The sequence below is a fragment of the Protopterus annectens genome, chromosome 5.part1 (genome assembly GCF_019279795.1).
Source record: "Protopterus annectens isolate FY-2018-M chromosome 5.part1, PAN1.0, whole genome shotgun sequence".
In the NCBI taxonomy this organism is placed as follows: domain Eukaryota; kingdom Metazoa; phylum Chordata; order Ceratodontiformes; family Protopteridae; genus Protopterus; species Protopterus annectens.
In genome coordinates, this window is record NC_056736.1 from 811,241,606 (window position 1) to 811,268,057 (window position 26,452).

The window sequence follows — 26,452 nt, forward strand, 5'->3', positions numbered from 1 at the left end:
CCATAGCTATTTGTCCAATGGAAAACAAGCTGTAATATGGCAGTAGCCACTGTCTTCACCCTTAGCTGTGACTGTAGGAGTCTTGCAAGGCAAATTCCTAGGACTTTACTTTTCAACATTTTCACAAATAAAGTACCGCTACTAACTTTGCCACCATAGTACAATATGCAGACAATTCAACCCTCATCTGTTCTGCTTCTTCCCCTCCCCAAAAGTCCAGGAAATCAGAATCCTGGCTATCCAACTCCCAACTACTCCTAAATCAAAAAAAAAAAAAAAAAAACAAGGATTTTACCCCCAGGAATTCTGCTATAAAGCATAGAGGTGATATTCAAAAAGATTGCATGAACTGCATCAGTTTGGTAAAGAGTCTGCACAGGACCTGCTTCTGTTTAATGTTAATCTATAAGACAAACTCAAGACATGGGGTGCTTGGTTATGCAATGATGTTACACAAGACTGGGCTCTTTATGTACAGTGAATAGCTAATTTAAAAGCCAATCTGAAATAAGAATTTAGTCAGAGAGGTGCTTACACAGCATTACTCTATTCAGTGCAGTGGCATACTTCATAGATTATGAATGGACAGCCATGTGCAACAGCAGTTACAGAGACACAAAACACAGATTAAGATATGTTATAAAATTGTGCAAAGGTAACTCTGCAGAGTAGCTTCTGCACGAAGATATTGCAAGTGCCAGTCAAGAGTTTTTACATTGAAGTGAAGGCAGAATATCTTTAAAAAAACGCATGGAAAAATAATTAAGGAAGTATGCATGTATATGTATAATTCTTTATTCATTTATTTGTTGATTTATTCACACTGGCAGCTTAATTAGCTACTATCAGCAAAGACAATTTATATAGAGGACCTTATGAGAAAAGGTCTATTATCTTATAAATAAGAACTAGAAATTAAATAATGCATTTATGTGCAAGTTCAAATGGAGGTAGTCACATATGGTACAACAAGTTCACACTTGTAAAACTGAACAGAGCAAAAGATACATTTTTATATTTCAACAAGGATAAAAGCGCGCATACACACAAACACACACATACATGCAACCATGCATGCACACACAAAGACACAAGCATACACACATACACATGCACGCATGCACACACACACACACACACACATATGCAGAAATGCACACACATGCATAGACATGCACGCACACACACACTTGTGTGGCTTTGCAGTACTTACCTCCCACTGGGACTCACCACTCATGCCCTGCTCCTATCATAGGACTGAATTGGCATATACTGACAATGGATGCTATGCACATTGTTTCACTTTGCACCCCAAATAGCATTCTACAGCTCTTCTTTAAATTGTTTTGCAATTATGATCCAGATGAGAAGTTGAGATGAAGCCTATATGGTTACTTGGCATTAGTCTTGCCCCCCCCACCCACCCACCCACACTTCACCTAGTTGCTTGCAGCTGTAGCTGGGAAGACTGTTTCAGCATTACAGTATGTGGCACAAAAGGTAACTCACTTTCTAGTACATCTGAAGGCTATGGGTTCTACCCACCCAGGTGCAAGGGTTAATTTCCAGTACTGGCACTGCAGTGCAGCATAAAGGGGGGTGGTCACTCCTGAGTATATTGTCTGTTGGATAAGATAGTAACATGAGATCCCATCAAAAGGAAATAATGCCTTTCTAGCCTGCCAATGTACCACAACAGTCATTCACAATACAAGTATCCAAGTTGATCTTAATATATTTAGACTAGTACTTGCTTTAAAATAAATTGGAAAAATATTCCAGGAATCAGCTACTCTGTCAGAGAATCAATTAGTGCATGTCTCATTAAAATATAATCTCCAATACAGGCTTTCCTATGATTGTCTACTACTCTTTGATAATGTGAAGCTTTCCCAGAGGTAATTGTCTCTATATACTCTGTATAAGGTCTCTTCTTATACGTCTGTGTTAAACTGTACAAATAAAGATATTCTAATTTCATAATACTGTACAACTTTCACATCAATATATGCCTTGGTAAATTCCTGCTGTAGGGTTTTAAATGCAATCATTTCTTTTATATTTATTATAAGGCTTCCATATTACTATTCCATACTCAATTTAGGTCTAATATAACTTAAGACAATGATTTCCTAGACTTTATTTTTTTATACAGCCTCAATTTTGTAACTATAATTAACCAACTAGGTGATCAGATTAGAAAAACATCAAAATTGTAGCTACCCATATTCACAGGTTCTTAAATCAATCCACAGGGTGGGATTCTGAAGTCTTTCACTAAGCTACTCTGAAGTCTTTGGTATAATGAAAGGGGCAATCTACCAAACATATCCATGTGTGATGTGCAAATATTGCAAGGTAGATTTTATTAAATGAACAATGCACTGTGTGTAGGTTTTGCTTACATTCTGGTTATATGTACACGTATACAAGTGGAAATTCCAGAAATTATTGCACCTCTGTGTTGCAGAGTTTTTGAAGTAAATAAAAGGGCAATATAATAAACAGTGTTCATGTGTGAGAGGCACACATTTTTACCCATTGCATTGATGCAGTATATTCTGCCTTTGCTTGCATTATGTTTATACACACACATACATACATATATAAGAATATGCATGTGCATGTGTTTGTGTGCATATGTGTGTGGGTGTCGGTCTATAAGAGAAAGCATATGCATACTCTGCCTGAACATCATAGTGATACACTTTTCTGTGTAGTCACATAGATACACAGCTACTTATATGTGGAGCAGGTATGTGACATACTGTCATGGAAAGCTGCAGATAGCAAACAGCTTTGTATGCTAAAAAAACACAGGTATGGACAACAGACCCATGGAATAATAAACATCAGTACACCAAAAATTACCATACTGAACATTACAGTGGTAATGTTGTCAGCTACACTAAACAGTTTCCAAAGAAGCCTCACAAATGAAGGAGGTATCACAATATATAGGTTGTAATTTCCATGCAAACGTGCTCCAAAACCTCTGCACGAAGCAGGAGAAATAGTCATGTATACAGCACAGACCTAGAATCTGATTCAGCCTAGTTCATAAGTTTATAAGTTCATAGGTGTGTACTAGGCTAATGGCCCTGGAGCCTTTACAAGCGTAGCTCATAGGATTACCCTGGCATTGTGCCACCAGACCTTAGTTCCTAGTGCCTCTGTTGAGTAGAGCCACTGGAGTGATCCCCAGGGTGAATTTTCTTTCCCAGCCACTCATCAAGATTTCTCTTCAAGAGGGCAAGTGAGATGCTCTGCTTGACATGTATGGTAAGTCTATTCCATAGCATGGGCAGTCTCTGGGTTATGAACCTGTCCCCCCTGAATGTTCTGTTGATTGCAGTAATGAGGCTGAGGTCTCTGGAGCATGTGGTGCAGAGGGATTGGGATTTCTTTAGATGTACCATTTCTAACGGAGCTGGGTCAGATATGGCTTTGTAAGTCAAGCAGAGATAACCTCTAAGTAGGCGATATGAGACAGAGAATAGTTGGAGTTTTTTTATTCTGTCCATATAGGACAAGTGTTTAAGGCCTAGAATCCTCATTGTGAGGTACTTTTGTGGCCTCTCCAGTTGTTGCAGGTATCTAGTGAGGTACATGCTAAATGGGGCATTGTACCCGATGATTGGCCTAATGAGGGAAGAGTAGAGGAAGACAATGACCTCTTTCTTCCTGGATGCAAAACCCTTAGTAATGACATGTGCCACATAGAAGGACTTTCTGACCACAGTGGCAATGTGGTGGTCAAAAGAGAGGTTGCTATCAACCTGTGTTCCTAGATCTCTTATAACACCTTCTGTGTTCAGTGGACTACCATTGATGTGGTAATTCAAGGGAACTGGGTTTTTCCCAAGGTGGAACGATGACACATTTTTTGGCATTGAGCTTAAGGCCATGGTTCTGACACCAGTCTTTGGTCTCATTGAAGCCTTTCTGTAGGATGTCGACATCACTTGGGGAGTTAATAATAGCTCTCAACTTGCAATCATCTGCAAACTTTGTCAGCCAGAGTCCCTTTGTGTTGGCCTTGGCTTCAGAGACGTAGATACCAAACAGGAGACGACACAAGACCAAACCCTGTGGGACTCCACTCGTGACTGGTCGACAGTCTGACTTGGAGTCAGCTACTTTCACACTGTGGGTTCTATCTGTGAGCCAATTTGCAACTCATGTCGTAATATATGGGTTGATGCCTAGCTTAGTGAGTTTTTCCTATGATTCCTGAGTGTGAAATGGTATCAAAGGCCTTGGCCAGATCAAGGTAGGCTGTATGAATCAACTTGCCTTCATCCACAGCTCTGGTGACTGACTCAAAGAAGTCAACCAAGTTAAGCAAGCTGATCTACCCTTCACAAAACCAAACTGTGTAGGATCCAGAATTTGGAGATTCCCTTTATCCTTGTTTATTAGGTCCATGATGATGCGTTCCATAGCTTTGCATATAAGACTTGTCAGGCTAATGCGGCGATAGTTCCTGGGGTCTGTAGTCACTCATCCTTTGTGGAGATGGGTGACTGTAGCAGTGCACCATTCGGTAGGGACAAAGCCTGAGGTGAGGCTGAGACTGAACAGGGCAGACAGGTGAGGTGCCAGTTCACTCTGTAGTTCATGTAGAACACAGCAGGGGATATTGTCAAGTCCCATAGATGCTGTATTCTTGGCCTTGGACAGTGCTGTTTTAACCTGTGCAGCAGTAATACTTGGTGCCTGGCAATCTACTGGTATTGTAATTGGTCCTTTGGGGGGGGGGGTAAAGTTGGCACTGAATCTGTTGGCCAGTATATTTGCAATATCTTTTGGCTCGGTATAGGAGGTACCATTGTGCAGTAGCTTAGAGCAAATCTGAGTATTGCCGTGGAGATTCTTTGCATAACTATAGAATGCCTTGTGGTTGTCTTTACTATCTGCTGCAATTCTGTTTTCATAGCTAGCTTTAGAGGATTTGATGAGGGATCTCAACCTTTTGATGAGGCTGATAAGGGAGGTTTTCCAGTCTTGGGACTTCACCTTATTCTGCATTAGTTTCCTCCTTCTGTTGTAGAGTTTGTTTATGGCAGGTGACCACCAGATTGGCTTCCTTTTATTTGAGAAGAGCATCTTGGTTCTACTGGGTATGGTGATATCCATGCATTTGTGTACGTGTTCGTACAGTGCATTAGTGTATGATTCAGTGGTCATGCAACTATTCTCCATTTGCATGGGTACCATGAAGTTAGCCACCTCTGTTTTTAGGAGCCCAAAGTTAGCTTTGGAGATGTCTTACATAGTGTCTACCTTTGTGGTGGGGGGTGGCTGTGGATTTCCAAGGTGATTAGTTTCTGGTCAGATCTAACCAGGGAGGAGTTGACTATTGGTGTAGAGCAATGGTCACCCATGTTAGTAATGACCAGGTCAAGTATGTTGCTACCTCTAGTGGGAGTAAGAATGAGTTGGTCCAGAGCACTGGAATCAATGAATTCCAGAAAGCGTTGGGCAAGTGTTTTGGTACATGAGTAGTTTTCCCAGTTAATGGAGGGGTAGTTGAAGTTGACCAATATGAAATTGTTAGTTTGGACCCTATTCTTCTCCAGTGTGCTTAGGAATGTGGAGTGTGAGTCTTGGGACATGGTTGGGGACCTATGGCAGGCTATGACCCAAATCACTGTCTTACCCAATGTTAGCTGCACCTGAACTATCCCTGATGCATTGTGTTGTGCTACCTGCCTGGAAGTGTGTGCATCCTTTATGAATATAGAAATACCACTGCGCTTGGAGCTTCGGTCCAAGTTCTGGAGCCGAAATGTGTGGAATGAGTTATAGCCTTGCAGTGCAGGGGAGCATTCTGCTGCCTTGAACCAGATCTCTGTTACAGCACAAATGTCGATGTTCTCCATTTTAAGGAGTGCTTCAAGTGAGTGGAGTTTGAGATTTAGACTTCTAGCATTGAGCAGAATGACCCTCAGATTGCATTTGTTTGTAGCTGTTATGGTGGTAATTTGGTCTTTAGAACACTGCTTAAAAAAGGCACTATATGGGTGGCAAGAACCTTGGCCAGTATCCAGAAGGCCAAGGTTGACAGATGCAGGCCATCTCTGGCAAAGCATCGAGGTCTGTCAATCATGTCATCCCGGACAGACAGATACTGGATCCCCTTAGAATGACACCAGAAACTTAGACAATTGTTGAAATCAATGATTTTCTGCATGTACTGTGGTATCATTCTGGGTGATGGCAGGATGCTGCTCAGGGCTAGGGTCATACCCTCCTGGGCTACATAATCCGAGAGTTTCTCCATGTCTCTTTTCATGTAGTCCAGGGAGGAATGCCTTAGGTTATTCACACCCACATGTGCAATGACAGAGTCATATTTGTACCTGTTGTTGAGGGATCTGAGTGCATGCGTTATGTGGTGGATCCTGGCACCTGACAGGCAGCTGACTGTTACTTTCTTTTTATTCAACCTAGTGAGTGGGACACCAGTGTGCCTCACTATTGAGTCACATGCTGTTTTGCCTTAGAGGCTTTGGTTGAGTGGCACACTGTTTAGAAGAGTTATGTGTCTCATGGTTAGTGTTGTGTTGTGGTGGTTGAATACATTTCTTCCTTCGAGGTTTTTGATGTTTGGGTAGGTTTTTATTGAAAGCCTCAGCGAAGGTGGGTGTGTGGTTTGTGTTTTTATGTGAAGACAGTGCTTGTTTGTGTTCTGGAGGGCTATGTGCTCCATGTGGTGTTGTGCAAGTGTTGACCTTCTCCGCTTGACAAGCTATTCTGGTTTTGGCTGGAGTGTGTGTGGCTTCCAATTTGGATATGTAAGTGCATCTCTCGCAAGTCTGAGTGTTGGGAGGTAATAGGAGAGGGTTGTCAGTGTACATGAGGCAGTTATTACATTGCCTCAGGATGCCCAGGTTCAGCAGGTTAATAGGAGAAAGCACAGGGAACTGACCTTTAGACATGCCTGGAGGGGTAGGCATTAGTACTGGAGCTGTTTCCTTGTAGAACATTTCGTGCTGGTAGCACTTTTCACTTTTCTGTGCTATAATAATTGCTACAAGAAGTCTGGTAGAGTGCTAAACTAATAAGCTAGTAAAAGTGCAGGAGAGGAGAAAACTAGCAGATCTAAGGGAAAAATTGAAGAGCAGACTTTGGCACTGCTTAGAAGCTTACAAACAGTCCTAGATACAGCAAATCTGTATCTGGACTAGACTAGTAACAGGAAAGGTGGGAAACAAGTGCAGATGTGGGCTTTTAAACCAGAAAGTTGAAAGAGATGGAAAAAAACTGCCCAAACAGCCAATAAGCTACAATTTCTGGGCAAGAAACCACTCCTGTTATTGTAGCTAGGTTACCTATTGCTTACCACTCCCTCTGATAAGCTAGAAGACTTCCCAACAGCACAGAAAGGCTTGTGGGGGGGCTCAGAAGCTTATCAAAAGTTCTGGATGCAGCAAACCTGTATCTGGACTAGACTAGTTACAGGAAAGGCAGCATACAAGCTTAGAATTTTTTTTTTTTTAGAAAGCAGTTAAAACAGCACTAAAAGCAATTCAAGTGCAGTGATATAACACATAGGCAGATATTCCTTGGTATAAGGGAACTACACCCAATATGTAGAGGTAATAATCCCATGTATGCACCCATTTCAGAATACTGCAGACTTGTAAAAAACATTGGCATGATATTTATCTGTCCAATGCCATACATCACTGATGGGCCTCATTAGCATGCAGTGTTTCAGAATCTTATCTGCCAAATGTACATCTTGTCAAGCTCTGATAGTACACACACTGCCAATATTTATAGACACTTTGTGATCCAGTAATTTGAGCCACAGTTATCAGGTCTTGCAGAGCAAGCCAGCTAAATTGATGCAGAGGAATGAGTAATTGGCAGTGACCAAGACCTGAATTAATTTATGCCACCCAGGTGCTTGTAGAACTTAGCAGAGGAAAGGAACTATGACACTTTGCATGGTCACCTGTTTTCAATGGGAGTATAATAAAAACTTGATGGAGCAAGGCATTTGGTTCTTATGGCCACAAGCCTTGGTCAAGACAAGAATCACAAATGGCTATTGAAATAGGTAAATGGACAGGACATGAGGGATATTGTGACTTTCCGGGTGTTGGGGAATCACCTAAAGAGAGGTTATGCTTAGTTGCCCACAATCTCCTTCAGTCTAATGCCAGCAGATAGGGATAGGACCTAAATCACACTGTTTTAAGTCATCCTGTATGAGTGTCAGTGATAGTCCCTAGGCTCATTCTCCTTCTGCTCCAAGATGGTGACCCAAAATCAAGTGGTTTAATCATCTGAGTTCCACTGATTTCTTTGGTGTCAGGGAGAGAAAAGACAGACTCCCACAAAATTTATCTCTATGCATGTAACTTCCATGTACTCTAAAAAAAACTTGTATAACTGATATTATACGAACATTACTACAGTTATGTGAAAGACACCACGGTAATATGCAAATTAATGGCGTTGACATACCTAAGATGTGTACCAACATAAAATCGATTATCATCTCAATGTTATTTGTATTCTCTGTGCGCTTACAGAATTTTGGTCACATGTCCCCAGTACTATTTTACATTAACGTCTTCACAACATCCAGCAAAGTCAGAGCAGCATTACTGCTGTACATACTTCCAGGAGTTATGCACTAAGGACAACTGAACACATCCAACAATAACACCATAAATACATCAGCGAGCTACTACTATTATGCACCTTACAACATGCATGAGAATACATCAAAACTATGGCACATTAGCAAAAGCAAAAAGATAGAGCCAGCATACTGTGACCTGAAAAACTTTATTAATAAATAAACAACAAAAAACAGACCGGTTTCAGCTGGACAATATCACAGACTTCCTCAGTGTAAAGCAAATAAATCAATCATTGTTGTTTAAATATACCCCTCTCCCATACTATAGCCCCGGGATTTGAATCTCCTAGTTAAATCCCACTTTTCTTGCTGGAAGGAAGAATCTTGAGAACAGATACGCTTCATACGAATGAATTGTGATTTTGGAATATTACGTGCAATATGTGGTGGGTGGAAATTGGGGGCATGGAGGATGGTGTTATACTGGGGGTACTTCCTAAATACTGCAATACCTAATGTATGATCAAGTAATCTGTTTATTAATACATCCAAAAATGTGATGGTATTCAAATCATAATGTACAGTAAACTGTAACCCCCATATATTGTTGTTCAAATAGGATATAAAATCCATATGTTGGTATTCCTCACCCTTCCATACCATCCAACAATCATCCAAATAACATCTCCAAATATCAATATATTCAATAAAGACATTGTTTTGGCAATCATAGATAATGTGTTTTTCAACATAGGCCATAAATAAATCCGCATATATAGGGACAAAAGATGCCCCCATAGCTGTGCCTTTTGTTTGCCAATAACAGTTGACTTTATAATAGAAGACATTATTGTTAAGAACATGTTTTGCTAAACCCACCAAAAAGGAATTGAAATCTGATAGATACAGACCCGCCACCTCAAACCAATAGGCCAATGCATCCAAACCTGCTTGATGGGGAATGTTGGTGTATAGGGCACTTACATCTAATGTGCACATAAACCACCTGGGTTCAAGTTGAGTATCTGAAATAATCTGTAGAAAGTTGGTGGTGTCCTGTAGTCGTGATCGTACTACGTATAACAAAGACTTGAGATGTTTAGTGAGGGATAAAGACAGTGGTTCGGTAATGTACCCTTTCCCAGATAAAATCGGTCTACTAGGTGGATTCACAGGGTCCTTGTGAATTTTGGGTAGGAAATAAATATATTGAGCTGCCAAATCTTGAATCATATGCTGATGCATAGTCTCATTAGTAATAATAGCTTCATTCCTAGCCAAAACCAAGAACTCATCGATCTGTTTTTGAAACCTGAAAGTAGGGTCGATGGGCATTACCGAATAGTATCTTTGATCCGAAAGCTGTCTTTTTGCCTCCTTGTCATAATCACACCAGTTCAATACAACTGCAGCTCTACCTTTATCAGCAGAGATAATAGCTATATCTCTGTTGTTCTGTAGTTCCAGAATAGCTTGTTTTTCAACCAAAGTAATATTATTTGATTTAAAACGTGTATCAGAGCTGAAAAAATGCAGATCTTTGAGAATACTGTTCTGGAACTGATGTACTATGGGATGCATGGGAGGAGTAAAACTTGATTTATGATATACAAATTTGTCTTTGTTATAGTTACTGCCTGTATCACCAAAATACAATTTCAGATTCAAATTTCTGCAAAAAGACATGACATCTTGGGCCAATGTATCTTCAGGAACCATAAAACCTGGTATGAAAGTGAGACCTTTATTCAAAACTGACATGTGGATGTGTGACAGATCAAAACCAGACAAGTTTAAAACATTCACAATTGTAATAACATTCAATTCTTCATTGCCATTTTCAATAGACCTTGTATATTGTGTACGCCTTCTATGTTTACACCCCCCCCCCGCTGGTATTTGGGCTTAAAGCGATTAATCCGGATGTCCTTTTAGGGGTCGGTGAGCCTGATACTGCTTGCAACTCATTGTCAGTACAAGATGAAATATCATCCGTCGATGACCCTGTATCTGCACTCCGTTTCCTAAGAATTGAACGGGGTCTCTTTCTTTTATGAGTTTGTGTAGAAAATGATGTAAATCGAACATGTTTGCTATTATAAGAAAAAGGATTGGCACTTTGGTTGTCTGCTTGATCTCTTTGAAATTTTTGATTTTCCTAGACTTAAGTTGTTCTTCTAAATTGTGTAAATCTGTGACTACATTATTGAGTTGTTTATTGAAAAAGGATTCACCCTCATATGGCTTGACCTCACTAGCCAGTTTCGTGACTGCATCTATATCCCTGCCAATTGCCCAGTCATGAAACTTGGATAAGGCTTCAACAAAGGCCATAGTGGCTTGTTGTTGTATTTTAGACCACTGGCTGTTAAGTTCTTCATCAACTTCCCCCACATCGGGTTGTATCCGTACTCTCAAACCTCTAGGAGTTATTCCCTTGGAAATGTACGCCTTGAATAATTTTGAGTGCCAAACATTTGATCGTAAAGATCTCAAATGTTTATGTAGTTTCCCAAAAAGCATTGCACAAGTAGATTCAGGACCCGCATGCTGCCAAATTTCCTTTATGGTCATTGACATTATAAGAGGGAATCGATCTAATAAGACAGATTGGCATTCCATTTTAAATGCAAACGAAAAGAAGTAGATTGTCAGACTAGGTGGATTATTTCCACCTGGTCTTAATGAACAGTTTTAGGCAAGAACCAATGAGCTTTGAGAGGGGTATATTTAAACAACAATGATTGATTTATTTGATTTACACTGAGAAAGGCTGTGATACAGTCCAGCCGAAACTGGTCTGTTTTTTGTTGTTTATTTATTAATAAAGTTTTTCAGGTTACAGTATGCTGGCTCTATCTTTTTGCTTTGTTTGATTCATTGGTTTGAGCCGTGCATTTGCCTTCGTGCAGGAGGTTCTCTTTGGATGTTACATTATTCAGTTGACTACAGACACTTAGAAATAAGCAATGATACAGTAAATCTGTAAAAGAGCAAAAAAACTGTTAGCTATAATTTTACATGTCTATAATATTCACTACACGCATAGTTGCTAAACTTTTTCTGTAAACATAATGCATATTGAATATGTTTGTTTAGCTGTGCATGCCACTACTGCGATACACCAATCATGTCTCCTGTCATGTAATCTGATATCTTTTTAACCAGTATGCAAAAAGTACTCATGGGTGATTGGGTAATATGCTAATCATAAGTTTTTAGTTTCTTATACTTTGCCAGCATGATAGCACCTTTTATAATTGTATGAGATATTAATTAATACAGCTTCTAGTACTGTTTACTATTGCTTAGGAGTATTATGTCACCAGTAAGTTGCCATATTGTTTCAGTAAACTTATGTGCACAGTAATTGCATTACTAGTTTGTGTAAACCAAGATTGACTCTGCTTTATACACTGCACTTCACTGCTTGTTATTGTAAATGCATATAATACTGATTAGGCTATTACATATTAACAGATATCAAATTTATGTATATCCATGTATGACTGTATTTCACTTACAGATATTCCATTAAAACCCAGAAATTTCTGTAGCTCAGCTCACTTTCACTTTGGTAGTTATGTCCTGCATCATATAAATGCTTATCTGCAAGACTTTTTTTTGGTAAAGTTGTGCTGCTTTTGTGGGATGTAATTGGGCTCTTCTGAGCCTTCCTTTCCAATGAGGTTCATTGATTTTATATGGTGCTAAAAAACAGCCAATATGTCATATAAGTCTGTAGTATTCTGAGATGCTGACATATATGCAATTACCACTACACTGAGAAAAAATTGCAGATGCCTAATACCAAGGTATCTCCACTTATTTTATGTCACAGCAGTTATGTTTTATGATTTTTGAGGTTTATGTTCAATATGTACATAATAATGGCGCTCCTGCCATGTGTTTTATGACTTAGCCAAAAAACTAAAAAAAACTTAAACTGCACCATCCCTGTGCCCTTCCACCCCTCCAACTAAATATACCAACTCCAAGTTTGCAATACAGTTGGGAAAAGGGCAAAATTGTACGTCCTGCACAACCAGTTACTTACTGTGGGAAAGTATTCGCAGTTCAGGTGAGTTGGTGCACTGAGGTTTCAATAATGTGATGTTGACGAAGTGACATTCAATATTTTGGCATTTAGAAAAAGTAAGGTAGACCCATATGCAGAATAGTGTGTGTGTTGTACCTTTAAGAAGCATTTTAAGGTCATATAAATAGCAAGCACGTGCTAGCTTCAGTGCCGTTTGGAGAGTGCAGCCAGAGAGTTAGCATGCATAGGTGTAACAGCTAGTTTGTTTATAAGTTTATCTAAGTAAAATTTATTAAGCCTCAATCCTGATGTGTTTGTACATAATAAAGCTGCTTGAACAGAACCCAAAAAGACTCGTCTATTTTATCCTGCCTGGATGAGCGACATAGTGTCAGAAGTAGGATTCTAGAGACTGCTTTTCAGAGATAACAGTGAAGGTAAACGAGCATGAAAAAGGGCCAGAAACAAACCAAAGGTAATGAAAACTTGCACAAATTATTTATTTTATAAAAAAGATAAATCAGAGCATTACAAGGACACAAACCACATTATTAAACAAGTGAGAGCACAAATAGGTTTACTGATTCAGCGAAATGTTTAAAATTAAGATATTTGATAAGACGATTATCAGGAAAGCATATAAGGGGTCTGAATTACCTCGGAATTGCAAAACAAGCATGTTTAAAGCAAAATGGGCATGTTTAGCATAAAGTACAAGAAAAAAGATTAAACGAGCAAAACAAATACAATAAGGGAAAAAAGAGCACATTAAGCATAAATAAAGCAAGGCGACTGCATGTTTTTATGCAAAGTACTGTGTGTTGGCATAACTACTGTTTTGCATTGTATTCAGGGTATAACTGGAGCTATTCAAAGTATCTCAAAGTGTGTAAAAGTGCTTGCAGTTTCTGCTTATTACTGTGCATTTATTCTGAAGAGTTTGTGTGCAAAGTGAAACTATTTCGGAAAGTAAAGTAAAAATACAGCCATTTCAAAAAGTTTCTTATGCTTGGTGTGTCTATTCACAAAGTGCCACCATTACAGAGGGTTTCTTGCACTGTAAAGAGTTATCTAGCAATGTACAGCCATTTTGGAGAAGTTTCAGTGTGGTGTGTACTGTTTATTCTCAAAGTGCAGTTACTTCAAATGTTTCTTACTCTAAGCTTCTTCTGCCCAGTTCATTCGCACACTGCAGTTATTTTGAAATATTTCTTAGACTGATGAGGTGATTTCTTACAGTACAGTGATTTCAAGAGTATTACAGTGCCTGAGAGACTTATTTCACAAAGTTCGGCTATTCAGAGGCTTGTTGTGCTATTGGGCATAGTTATAAATACTGGCATAAATTTCTGGCACATGTATATGTGTGTGTTTGTACATACTTGCAAAAGCCTTAACTGGTATGTTTTAATACAGCAGATAGATTTTGAAAACCATCACTCTTGGTGTTTGATCAGAATATTGCAGAGAATTGGAGAATACTTGAGCAAGAATTAAATTTTTTATACAAGCAGCTTATTCTGACAAAGATGCACACACCAGGACATTCAGTTTGCTAAACCTAGCTGGGTCAGAGGGCATTGAGAGAGAGCATTTATTTGTGTATGCACCAGCAGCATATGATGGAGAAGGTGAAAATCACCATATTGTTGTGCAGGCTGAATCAAGGGAAGACCCTGAGTGCTTATAGTGCAAGTTCAGGGAAATGTATAACCCCCAGAAAAATATTACATTAGTGAGGCATTTGTTTTACACAAGATATCAAAAACCAGGGAAAACTTTTCCAGCTTATATAACAAACCTGAGAAACAAAACTAAAACATGTTGGTTTGGTGACTTAAAAGATGAGTTGATAAATGACAGGTTTGTGTGTGGTATCAATAGTGCTGCACTGAGAAAGATTTTGTTTTGTGACAGTGATTTAACGCTGAGCAAAGCTATTGAGATTTGTCAAATCCAAGAAGTTATGGAAAGGCACACAAGTATGCTTGCAAGTGATAAGAGCATGGTTTCAGCAGGCTCCAGAGCAAATGTAGATAGCATGCAACATGTAGCTAGCAGAAGCAGGCCTAAGCACATGGCACCTGCCTTACTTGCAGGCTCCCCAGGTAAAACCCATAGTTTTCCAGCAAGTTCTAAGAAAAGGACATGCTCAGAGCAGTACAAGGGTGAATCAGCAAAACCCAATATATGCATATACCATACAACTGATTATATAGCTCAGAGACTAATTCAATTTAAATGCTAATTTTCAATTAAGTAATAAATCTATTAACCGAAACAAAATTTGTAAACACATAAGGTATATATAAAATATACACAATTTATACAAATAACATCCAAATATATTATTATTAACTAAAGATATGCTACCTAAAGATATACACTCTTCATGGTTTGATAAAGCTATTTAGCGAAAGCGCTAACCTCTTTTAATAAATATAAGATTTTATTATTACTACCTTGGTTTTGGAGCGTATATATTTTGGAGATATATACATATGAATTCTATGGTCTGAATAGACTTGTATATGATGTACATCGCATTTTGCTCCTGCTTTTGAATTGTGTCTCTGGGTCTGAATAGACATTTGAACTTGTATATATTTTGAGAAGGAGAGACTGCCCGCTTGGTTTGATCCTGGACGGAACTTTTTTAGTCTTACATGATAACTGTTTTTTATATTTTCATCAGGATCATTTTTTGTTGGAGGTGATCTATATTTTTCTGTTCATAGTATAGGAGGAGTTAACACACACAACTGAATGGTGACAAAGGCACACAATCTACAAATAAATGCAGAAATGTGTGCTTGTTTTGTTGTCCATATCAAAAGTGGAGTTCCATGTTAATCACAGCATTGACAACAGTTCTACTATGCAAAAACCCAATGAAACAAGCACTGGGAACACATTTAGATAGCAATCTGAACTTTGACCACCAGGTGTCCAAACTGCTACTGAAAGCCTATGTTGTGCACATCATAAGTTATGCCATGATATTGACATCTTAGTATTGTATGATAACACTGTAGTCAAACTGCATAACTGCACTAATAGAGTATAATGCTCTTTTTTTTTTTTTTTTTACATGTACCACAACAGACACATGTAGAAGCTAGAGAACACACCATGCCATGATCTGTGCAGATAGATTAAAACCCATGTCACTGTAAGCTTTATTATATAGGATGACATGACCTCTGGCTGGCCCCCAGGCCAGTCTCTGACACTACCCTGGTAGGAGTACTGCATATCCAAACATGTAATGTAGTTAATGACATCAGTAGTGTCTGTTTGAGACAAGATAGCAGTGTCCCACATGCTGGTATAAAATGCTGTCTGTAATGTCAAGCAACAGCTCATTCACACACACACACACACACACACACACACACACAGTTGACTGCAGTGAGAATATAACTCCTACCTATCTAAGTACACAGACTGCAGAACACAGTACTTAACTCAAGTTAGATATTTCAAGTCTGATTTGGAGTGTGCCAGACAACACTATAGCTGATGACATCAGCAGTGTCTGGTTAGGAGAATATGGTAATAGCAGTGTTCTAAATGCTGGTCTAAAAGATTGTCTTTAATGACAAGCAACAGCTTACAGACACAGATATCCTCAAAATACAAACTCAAAGTTATGCTGCTTAATGATAGACGTCTAAATCAGAAACTACACTCAATGGGGGAACTTCTTACTTGGGAAAATGTCAATGTCTGTGCAGTCATAGAGACATGGTTTAGGGCCACAGAGAACTCGCTGGGCATGAAATGATATAATGCCATGCACACTTTCAGGCCACAAAATAAACATGAAACAACCATAGGAGGAGGTGTATCTATCTTCATCAAGGACAAGTACATCTCAAGACTGGTTAAACACTACAACTCAGTAGAGTTACTACAAGTCCAGCTAACTGTTGTAACCCCCCCACCAATGTCATTGTTAGCTACAGGTCCACTAACATATACCATGTAAATCATACAAAGCCTTTCTGGACCTACTTTAGCCACTCATAATGCAGCCATGCACCCTAGGCATGGGTAACTTTAACTATCCTTCCATCGATTGGGATACATATATGAGCTCAAACATGCTCGCACTAAGGTATCTGCACTTTTGAAACCTGAATGTACTTGAGCAGTTAGTCTGTACCCCAACAAAGGACTCAAATGTCCATGACCTAACCCTCACTGACATGGGAGATCACTTCATGTGTGAGACCATCCATGGTAAGGTCTGACCATAAATCAGTCACATTCAATGTAACAACCACACCTAACCACCTCCTCAGGATCCAAAAGGGGGACAAATCTCTGCAAAGCAAATTATAGCCTCCTAATTGATAGTAATATATATATATATATATATATATATATATATATATATATTTGTGTGCATCAATATAATCTTATCGAAGTTTCAGAATATTGAATCTGATATGGTCGACACCATATCACTGAATTCTGAAACATCGAAAGATAAAAAAAATGCCTAAAAACAAAAATAAATAAAAACTTACCTTTGCAAGCAGGGCAAGCCCCTTCACCCCTACTTAAATATACCAACACGGAGATTTCTGTTTAAACATTCAATGTTTTTTGCTTTCGCTAATCTAGTGCCGACAATATCAGCTTTGATATTGTCGGCCTTCGAAACCGTGAAGTAGACCCTATATATATATATATATATATATATATATATATATATATATATATATATATGTGTGTGTGTGTGTGTGTGTGTGTGTGAGAAACCTACTGTGACCACTGACAATATTGACTCCTATATGGAGGTGCACCTTTACAAGTGTATAGACTTAGCTGTACCAGAATGGATCAAAACATGCTCATGAAAAAAAAAAAAAGCCGCCCTGATGGACATCTAGCAAAAATAAATTATACAACAAGAGAAAGAAACTGATGTCCAGGAGTAAGATGGAACAGTCTCAGCAGAAGAGTACCCTCCATAACTTGAAAAAGCAAATTAGACATCTTGTAGCATCCGCTAAAGCTAATTATGAAACTAAATTAGCATCCATAGCTAAGGATAATCATAAAGCATTCTTTATCTATGTCAGTAATGTAAAAGGGAAGGTTTGGCTTTGCACCAAATTCAGAGTGGATGGCACTGCTTGTACATTCAGGACATACCCAATCTGCTAGCAGACAGGTATAGCAAAAAATTCACACCCCTGTCTCCACCGATCATACCACACAGCATACTTGTCAACAGTTAACTACCTATTATCTCCAAATAACTGGTCATAACTGTACTCGGTAATGCCAAAAACAGCCTCTATGGGACCAGATAAAATCTCAGGATGTTTACTAAACAGTCTAAAGCAAAAGTTAGCAGAACCACTACGTACTCTCTTCAACCACAGTTGAAGTGATGCTTTGTCCTGGAAGAGGGGAAAAGAGCAACCATAATATCCTTGCAAAGATGGGGTCCCTCAACCAATTCAGGGAACTATACACTCATAAGCCTGACTAGCCTTGTCTGTAAGGCCATGGGGAGAATCATTTTGGACCTTATCAGCTAGGATATTGGTGACCTTCAAAGTCTTCACCCGACCCACTTTGGCTTCATCAAGGGCAGATCATGCCTGTTAAGCCTAGTGGAATTCTTCCAGAGTGTCACCAAATCTATGGATGAACACAAATCAGTGAATACTGCCTATCTTAACTTGCCCAAGGGATTTTACATAATCCCCACTCTAAGGCATCATTGTGGAACTCACCCACCTGGGGATTAACCCATATGTCATTAAATGGTAGCCAACTGGTTCACCAGTAGCAGACCTGTTACCAGGGGTGTCCCACGAGGGTCTGTGCTGGGCCCCTTACTGTTAAGAATGTATTCCTCAGAAATTTCACTGATGCAAACTGGGCACAATTATGGAATCCACAAATGATGTTAACATACTAAAAAAATGTGTTTACATACATAAATGATTATTGCCAAAGCTACAGACTTAAATAATGCCCAATTATCTCTTTTGGCAAAGAAGAAGTCCATGCAAATCACATTATTAATAATACCTCCCTATGTTCTAATCTAATGGTGAGAGGTTTGTAAATGCAGGTTGATGGTAACCTCACCTTGGATCATCATACATCCACATACATTGCACACCTCATAAGTAATGCATAGCATCCAAAACTAAGGATATTATAACTCCACTGTACTCGTCTCTCATCAGACCAATAATAGAGTACAATGCTCCCTTTTGCATGTACATCACCAGACACCTGCAGCCAGAGGTTTCTCAGTAAGAAAATCCCGGGACTTCAAACACATTACCACCTACACAGACAGACTGAAGGCCCTATCACTGCACTCTGTATCATATAGACTGCTTAGAGGCAACTTTTGGCTGGCCTACATAGCAGTCACGATCTCTGCCTTAATGAAAATGCTGCACCTCCACAAATAACATGGGACAAGACTCACTCACTCTAGAGACCTTAACCTAGCCTGCGACATCAACAGGACATACTGGAGAGACAGATCTTCTCCCAGAGACTGCAAATCCCATGGAACAAACTCACAGTTCAAGTGAAACTGAGCTCCTCAATGACCCTATTTAAGCATAACTTGGATAACTGGATGGGAAAGTGTAGGTTTACCCTAGGGGTTTCAACTATGTGACTCTTAGACAATGTCATTCAGTGCTGATCATGGATTCATGAATATGGACTACATATCTTGGTCTATAAGGGAAGAATAGTACAACTTGAGTAGGCTTGACAAGGCCGTGGGGCTATTTGCCTAGTAACTTCCTATGAACTTAGTCCCATTATGGTAGTAGCCTCATAAGAACCTATGAAGCTATAAACCTATGCAGGTCTGCAAATATCTTGTCATGCACATGGGCTGCTGATGTCATGTACTATAAGTTCAGTTGCAGTCTTTCAAAAGTCAGACCATGGCACTTGTGTTACGTAGTCTGTGTACTTAGATAGGTATGGGTTCTATTCTCATGGCAGTCAGTTCTGTGTGCCCTTGCTTGACATCACAGAGAGACTTTTAATGCATCATCTGGGACACTGTTGTTACCATATTCTCAATGGGCACTGCTGATGTCATCAGCTATATCAGATGTCTGGATGTGCGGTCATCCAACCAGGGCATGGTCAGACACTTGCCTGGAGGTCAGGTAGATGTCACCTCATACTATACCAGACAGACAACAGTGACATGGCTTTTAATCTATCCAAATACATCATGCCATAGTTTGTAGGCCCTGAGTTATCTTCTTGAGAAAGTCTTGTGATCTCTCCGCTGCTACATGTGTCTGTTATGCTACATACAAAAGACAGCATTATACTGTATTACTGCTCTTATGAGGTTTGACTACAGTGCTGTCATACAATCCTAAGATCTGAATATCATGGCATAACTTAAGTTCTGCTCCATACATTTGTCCAGAAAGATCATTACTTTCTAATGATTCACATTGCATTTTCTGACATCAACATCCTTACAAGGACATTCACTATAATATTGTGAAATTTTGATGATATTTAACTTTCAAAGATCAATATAAGTCAAAGCTGCAATCACTAGCTCAATAACACAAATGCAGCTATACTAAGCACGAAGTTAGCTATGCATACTGAGCAACAGACACAGCTTTTGTATCCCTGAATCTAAAAGATAGAAAACAGGGATAGAGCATAGCTATCAACACTTGCACAGGGTGTTGTGGGGGGGGGGCAGAAAGCCTAGGCTGACACAGACAGCCAGTGAGTGTGTGTAATTAGGAAGGTGAAAAAGGCAGACATTGGAATAAAACAGCAAACGGCCAATGAGACAAACTGAGTAAGTGTGTGTGTGTGTGTGTCTGTAGGGGTCCGGCAGGTGAAACTGGTATGTGAGTGTCTGCATAAAGACAGCCAAGCTCTGTGCTGGCTCTATGTCTTTGTCTGTAAGACATGTGTGAATCATGCACGGCAAATGTGGCAGTTCATCATTCTCATCCCCGACCATGACAACTGGCTCAGGCAGGAGTTGCACTGGGACATCCACACCCACGGTCCGATGCAGTGCTGCTACGTGAATGTGACTGGTGTCTGATGGATAATCTCCTTACATGGGGATGCCCAGGACTGTGACCCCATGGCCTTCCATATCTTGGTGTGGACAGCAGACTCACTGATGGAGCAGTGGAACTACTGCCACTATAGGAGCATGATCGGCTACTGCACGTTGGCTGACAACAGATGATGTGGCTGACTTATGCCCACAAGGATGTTGTTTCCCTCCCAGCAGATGTTCCATCATGGACATTGCTCATTCCATGACAGACACCCTTCAGTCCATCACAGATACCCTTCATTCCACCATGTCATTCATCATCAACATGGTGGAGTCAGTCACACTTTTTAGACTGAGCCACATTGACAAGCCTGAGCATTTGTCTGCAGCACATATGGGAATGTGTCTGATCCTCCATGATGGCCCTAAACATACGTTTAGTGCCATTGGATGTGACACCTTCACCAGTTGGAGGAAGGACAACAGTCCCCCTCCGAGCACCCCTATCAATCCTTCTGTGTGGCATCCTGCTCACTCTCTGGCTACTGACAGACTCAACAGGTAATGAAGCCACAGTAGCCAAACTTCCCTGATAAATGTCCTCATCTTCCAACTGTCCAATAATTGTGGGCTCAGTCGACTGTGCAGACATAGGCCTACTGGCTGTGTCTGATTGAAATGCAAGGGATGGCTGTATGTCAACCTCTGTGTCAGATTCAACCTCTGCACCCCTTGACTGTACCTCAGTTTGGCAAACATCATTATCAGAGTCTGCAGATCCATTGACATAATGTGGCACAGGGCCTACACTCCCACTGTCATGATCATCTGTGATAAAAAGCAAGGAATACATTAATACCTGCACTACTATATTGCAATATATACTAACAAACTAACAGTGCTGCCACTGTTAAAGACAGTACAGCAATACAACCAACAGGCCTGAGATCAAAATCACAAACTATAATATTTCTTTAAATTTCTCAGCACTACTAACATAAAAAAATAGTTGGCTTACCATCTGCAGAAGACATATTGCACTGTACTCCAGATGGTCCAGGAAGAAGTTAAGCAAGTGGTAAGGGCAACATAATCACAATTAACAGTAACATAGGGGGGTAACACATTTATCCCTGTATATGTGCATTAACAGTGCTTTGAACAAGAATGTGGCTGACAAATCCAAACTAACCTTTGCAATCTTCAATATCCCCAAAACATGGCATGTTGACAGAGAATTAACTTATTCATTTAGATTATTTTACTATACAACAGTATTCGATTTTTGAGATATCAAAGCTTACCTGGAAGCTCCTCCTGGGACACGCTTGCTGTCTTGGAAGGTGTTGCACCCACATCCAGGACATGCTGTACTGCAGTCTCCTGTGAACTGTCTGGATCACTCAGACTGGCCAGCAGCTCTTCATTGGGAGAGAGTGGTAGTTACCAAGCAGGTCTTCCCCCAGTAACCGTTTAGTCATGAACCACTTCAGCTGCTCACCTCCTTGCAGATGTTATCATGTCAGTTGCCCCGTGGCACACCTGTTCATATGTTCTGCCATGGTCACCCATGGCACTGACATCATGAACAATCTTCTACCATATTCACATCTTTTGGGCAATATCTCCCCATCCTTTTCCAGGAGAAAAGCACCATGTTGACAAAACCCATCTATGATTATTTGATTTTCCCCATTGGTAAAGAGGAGTCTCCATGGATTTACATGCTTGAGTGGCACACTTGTAGGTGTCCTAAAAGACAACAGAAGTATAATACACATAAGTAACACATAACTATAAAATAACTGTTTCCAGATAAAATAGAAAAGATAGCTGGTCAGTATTACCCACTGGCAAAACATAAAACAGTCTACAGGTATGAAATACTAACAACAGGCAAGATGCAAAACAAGGAGAGTAACAAGAGTCACATGTCCTTGTCTGTGCCATAACAGTAACGCACCCTTGCTTCCCCCCCTCCTGCAAAAGAACAGGAAAATTACCCATTTTGCTATGAAAACCTCTTTGAAATGCTAAAAGGTGTTATCAAATGACCTGTTCCTGACACATTTGTACATATTTATCACACAGCATTCCATTTTCAAATATTGTCAATCATGTGTGCCTCTGAAATGGCTTGACAAACAGGCCCATGCCATAGGTACACACTAATGTATACAGATAAAAGTTTAAAAGCCTTTGCTTCACCTTATTCTTCAATACATTCCAGCATATGCAGTATGTAGGTGACGAAATAGGAGCATACCTGCTGAAGTTCAGCACTCCTCTGTGTATAGATAGCCCTGAAGAAAAAGCATTTTTTGCAGTCTTCCCAACATGTACAACTCTCCTCATCATCAGCTTGTCTAGCTGCATGTTTGCCATTTTATAATGGTGTAGATTATAACTGGATTACATCAGTCTTTGTTTCTTAGATGCAAATTACAGCATAAGAAACTGAATTGCATGCTAATCAAGCAATCCAACACTGTGGAGTTATTCAACAAGCTATAAAGCATCCATTTAGACTCCATGTTGTCTCTTCCTGCTGATGTCAGAACTTTTGGAGTTCAGACATGGAATGTCTACAGAGACAGAATGTTAGGAGCTGCTGCTGCTTTAATCCAGTTGTATGTGCTAAAAGCTAAAGACAATGCTATTGCTGCTACCAATAGGCCTAGGCCGAGAAAGAGAAGAGCTTGCAGGCCACATATAGCTTATCACAACCTACACAATCTGAAAATTGTAGAACACTACAGGGTGGACAGGGGCACACTAAGGAACATTACAGCTGCTGCCACCTTCAACTCAGAGCCAGAGCCAACCGAAGGGAACCCATCCCAGTGGAAACTAAGGTATGTGCTTCCCTTAAAATATTAGCTACAGGTACCTTTCAGAGAACAACAGATGACATGCTGGGGGTGTCATAAGCATCAGCATCCTGGATCCTCCAACAATTCCTGAGTGCTATGCTCCAACATGCTAGTGATCACATATTTCTTACCATAGTTCTGAGGAGAGGGCCAGAGATATGCAATAGTTCTACCATGTAGAGCACTCTGCTCTGCAGTACTGGGTGCCACAGATTGCACTCATGTTATAATGAAGGCACCACCTGAGAGACAGGTTAGGTTCTACATTAACAGAAAGGGCTACCACTTTATCCACTGCCATGTCATGTGTAATGCCAAGGGAATCATCTTGAACATGTGTGCTGGCAACCCTGGCAGTTACCATGACTCACGTATCTGGCACACCTCCCATCTGTACCAGATGTGTGTTGGGGGGATATCCGACATGGTGATCTACTGTGGGATGCAGGCTATGCAATGGAACCGTGGCTGATGACAACCATCAGAAATGCACACATACCCACAGATGAACTTCATAATGGGGTTCACGCTCAAATCAGAAATATCATAGTGTGTGTTTGAGCTGCTGAAGTAACGGTTCCAGTGTCTAGATACATCTGGGGGAGCCCTGCAGTGCAATCCAAGGACATGTACAGAAATCTTCACAGTATGTGCCATGCTACACAACATAATCCTGAGGAAACAGCTGCAGCAGGATCATCAAATGGAAGGGGCACACATTTTATTTTTATTTATTATTTAATTGACATTTGTTAACTGGGTTAGTCTGACTGGGCAGCAGCCCTTTTTCAGTGGAGACCTGGAGAGAAAAGCTCCAAATACTACAAGTAACAAAAGTAATCATACAGTAGTCTTTATAATTAAACTAAACTTATAAAGTTAAAATATGTCTAAGTGTAAGATAAAACAACATGCTAGAAATGGTCAATAGATTGAACATAATGGAGTACAGAGTTGCATACAATAAGAAGAATACTAAAAATAGTGACAAGTTTGCAAAACAGAAAGAACAAATAAATTATACATGTCGAATATATACAGGAGATAATCCCAACACAAAAGCTAATTTCCAAGACTACAGCTTTGCAACAGTAAGCACTACTGACTATTAGTAGAATTTTTAGAAGCAGAGGTGGGAGGAGGAATGGTTGCTGTAGTAGTATTAGAGGGAGAGAGGCTGATTAAGTTGGGTCATTGCATAAGCATGTCCATGATATACGGAGAGTATCCTTTAGTGTAGTTTTGAAAGAGTTAGGGTTAGAGATCAGTCTAACACTTAGTGGTAATTTATTCCAAGCATTTACCACTGAGTAGGTGTAGAGGAGTTTACCAATATTTTTATTGAGCACATAAACTTGCAGAAGATGCTGTTGAAAGCTATGGAGAACCCACTTGTGAGTATAGGGCTGGATGAAGGTATAGAGAGAGGAAGAGCAGGAAGAGGGTTCATGTACAATAGAATGAGCCATGATAAGCAGGGGTAGTAGGATTTGATGATGAAATTCCAGCCACTACAGGTTTTTCAAGGCTAGGCAGTGGTGATAGCAGTAGGGTTGGTTAGTGGCAAATCTTGCAATTTATTATAGGTGAGTTCCAGTTTAGACAGAAGATTGGATTGGAGGTTAGTGAGAATAGGGTCTGCATAGAGTAAGGTGATGAGTAGAAAAGCTTGTGCAAGAGAGAGCCTAGAAGCATTCTTGAGGAATTTTATGCCTGTATACCAGGCCTAACTTTTGATGTGTCTTTTTAATGCATGTTGAATATGGCGATCGAATTTTAGTCATTGATAACTCCTAGAAGTTTTCCGTGAGGTTCAACAGTGATGATAGTGTTGTTAAGGGAAGAGACAGTAAAAACAGCTTTATGATGTTGGAGATATTTAGGGAGGAATAAGAGAAGTTTCGTTTTCTTAGGGTTAAGTAGTAGTTGGTTGGAAGTTCATCATTTTTCAATTGAGTGCAGAGCCTCTAGGGTGAAGCTGTGAAGGTGGGTAATATTGTTGGTAGAGGAGATGATTGTGGAATTGTCAGAGTATTGCATTACAGAAGAGAATGGACAGGAAGAGTAGAGATCATTAGTAAAGATATTAAATAGTAGGGGTCCAAGGATGGAGCCTTGGAGTACCCCTGTTTTTACTGTTAAGAAGAGAGAAAAGTTAGTTGCCATTTAACTGCCTGGTACCTGTTGGAGAGATAGCTGGATAGCCAAGAAAGTGTAGAGTTGGAGAGATTAAGGGTAGCTTGTTTGGATAATAGTAATCTGTGGGAAACAGTATCAAAGGCTTTGGAGAAATCAAGAAACAAACAGGAGATTAACTTATTGTTGTCACTATATTTTGCAATAGAATTTGTGAAGGATGTCAGCACAGTAGCTGTACTGTGATTTGAGTGAAAAGCATGCTGTGTAGGGCTAAGGAGATTTTCCAGCAGGAGGTGATCAAGGAGCTATTTATGAATGCACTTTTCAAGAATTTTTGGCAGGGGCGATAGAATGACAATTGGCCTGAAGTTTGAGAGGTCAGTTAAGTTGCCACTTTCATGTAAGGGTATGACATAGGATTTCTTCCAGATTCCAGGTAGAACGTTTTCCTTGACTGACCTATTGATTAATATGGAAATGGGGTAAGCAATAGAATTGGCAGCAAGTTTTAGGAATAGAGGAGGTAGGTTATCAGCTGATGTAGAGTGTGTTTTAAGTTTGCTAAGAAGTGGTTTGATATAAGCTGCTGGGATGGGGTTAAGTGAGAAAGAGCTTGTATGAGTTGATGGAGGATAAGTGGGGTAGGTAATGATGTCATTTTTGGTTAGACTGTATATAGAGTTGATGAAAAAAAATTAAGAAAGGTAGCAGTATTAGTGGAAAAGTTATTAGGCCATGGATTA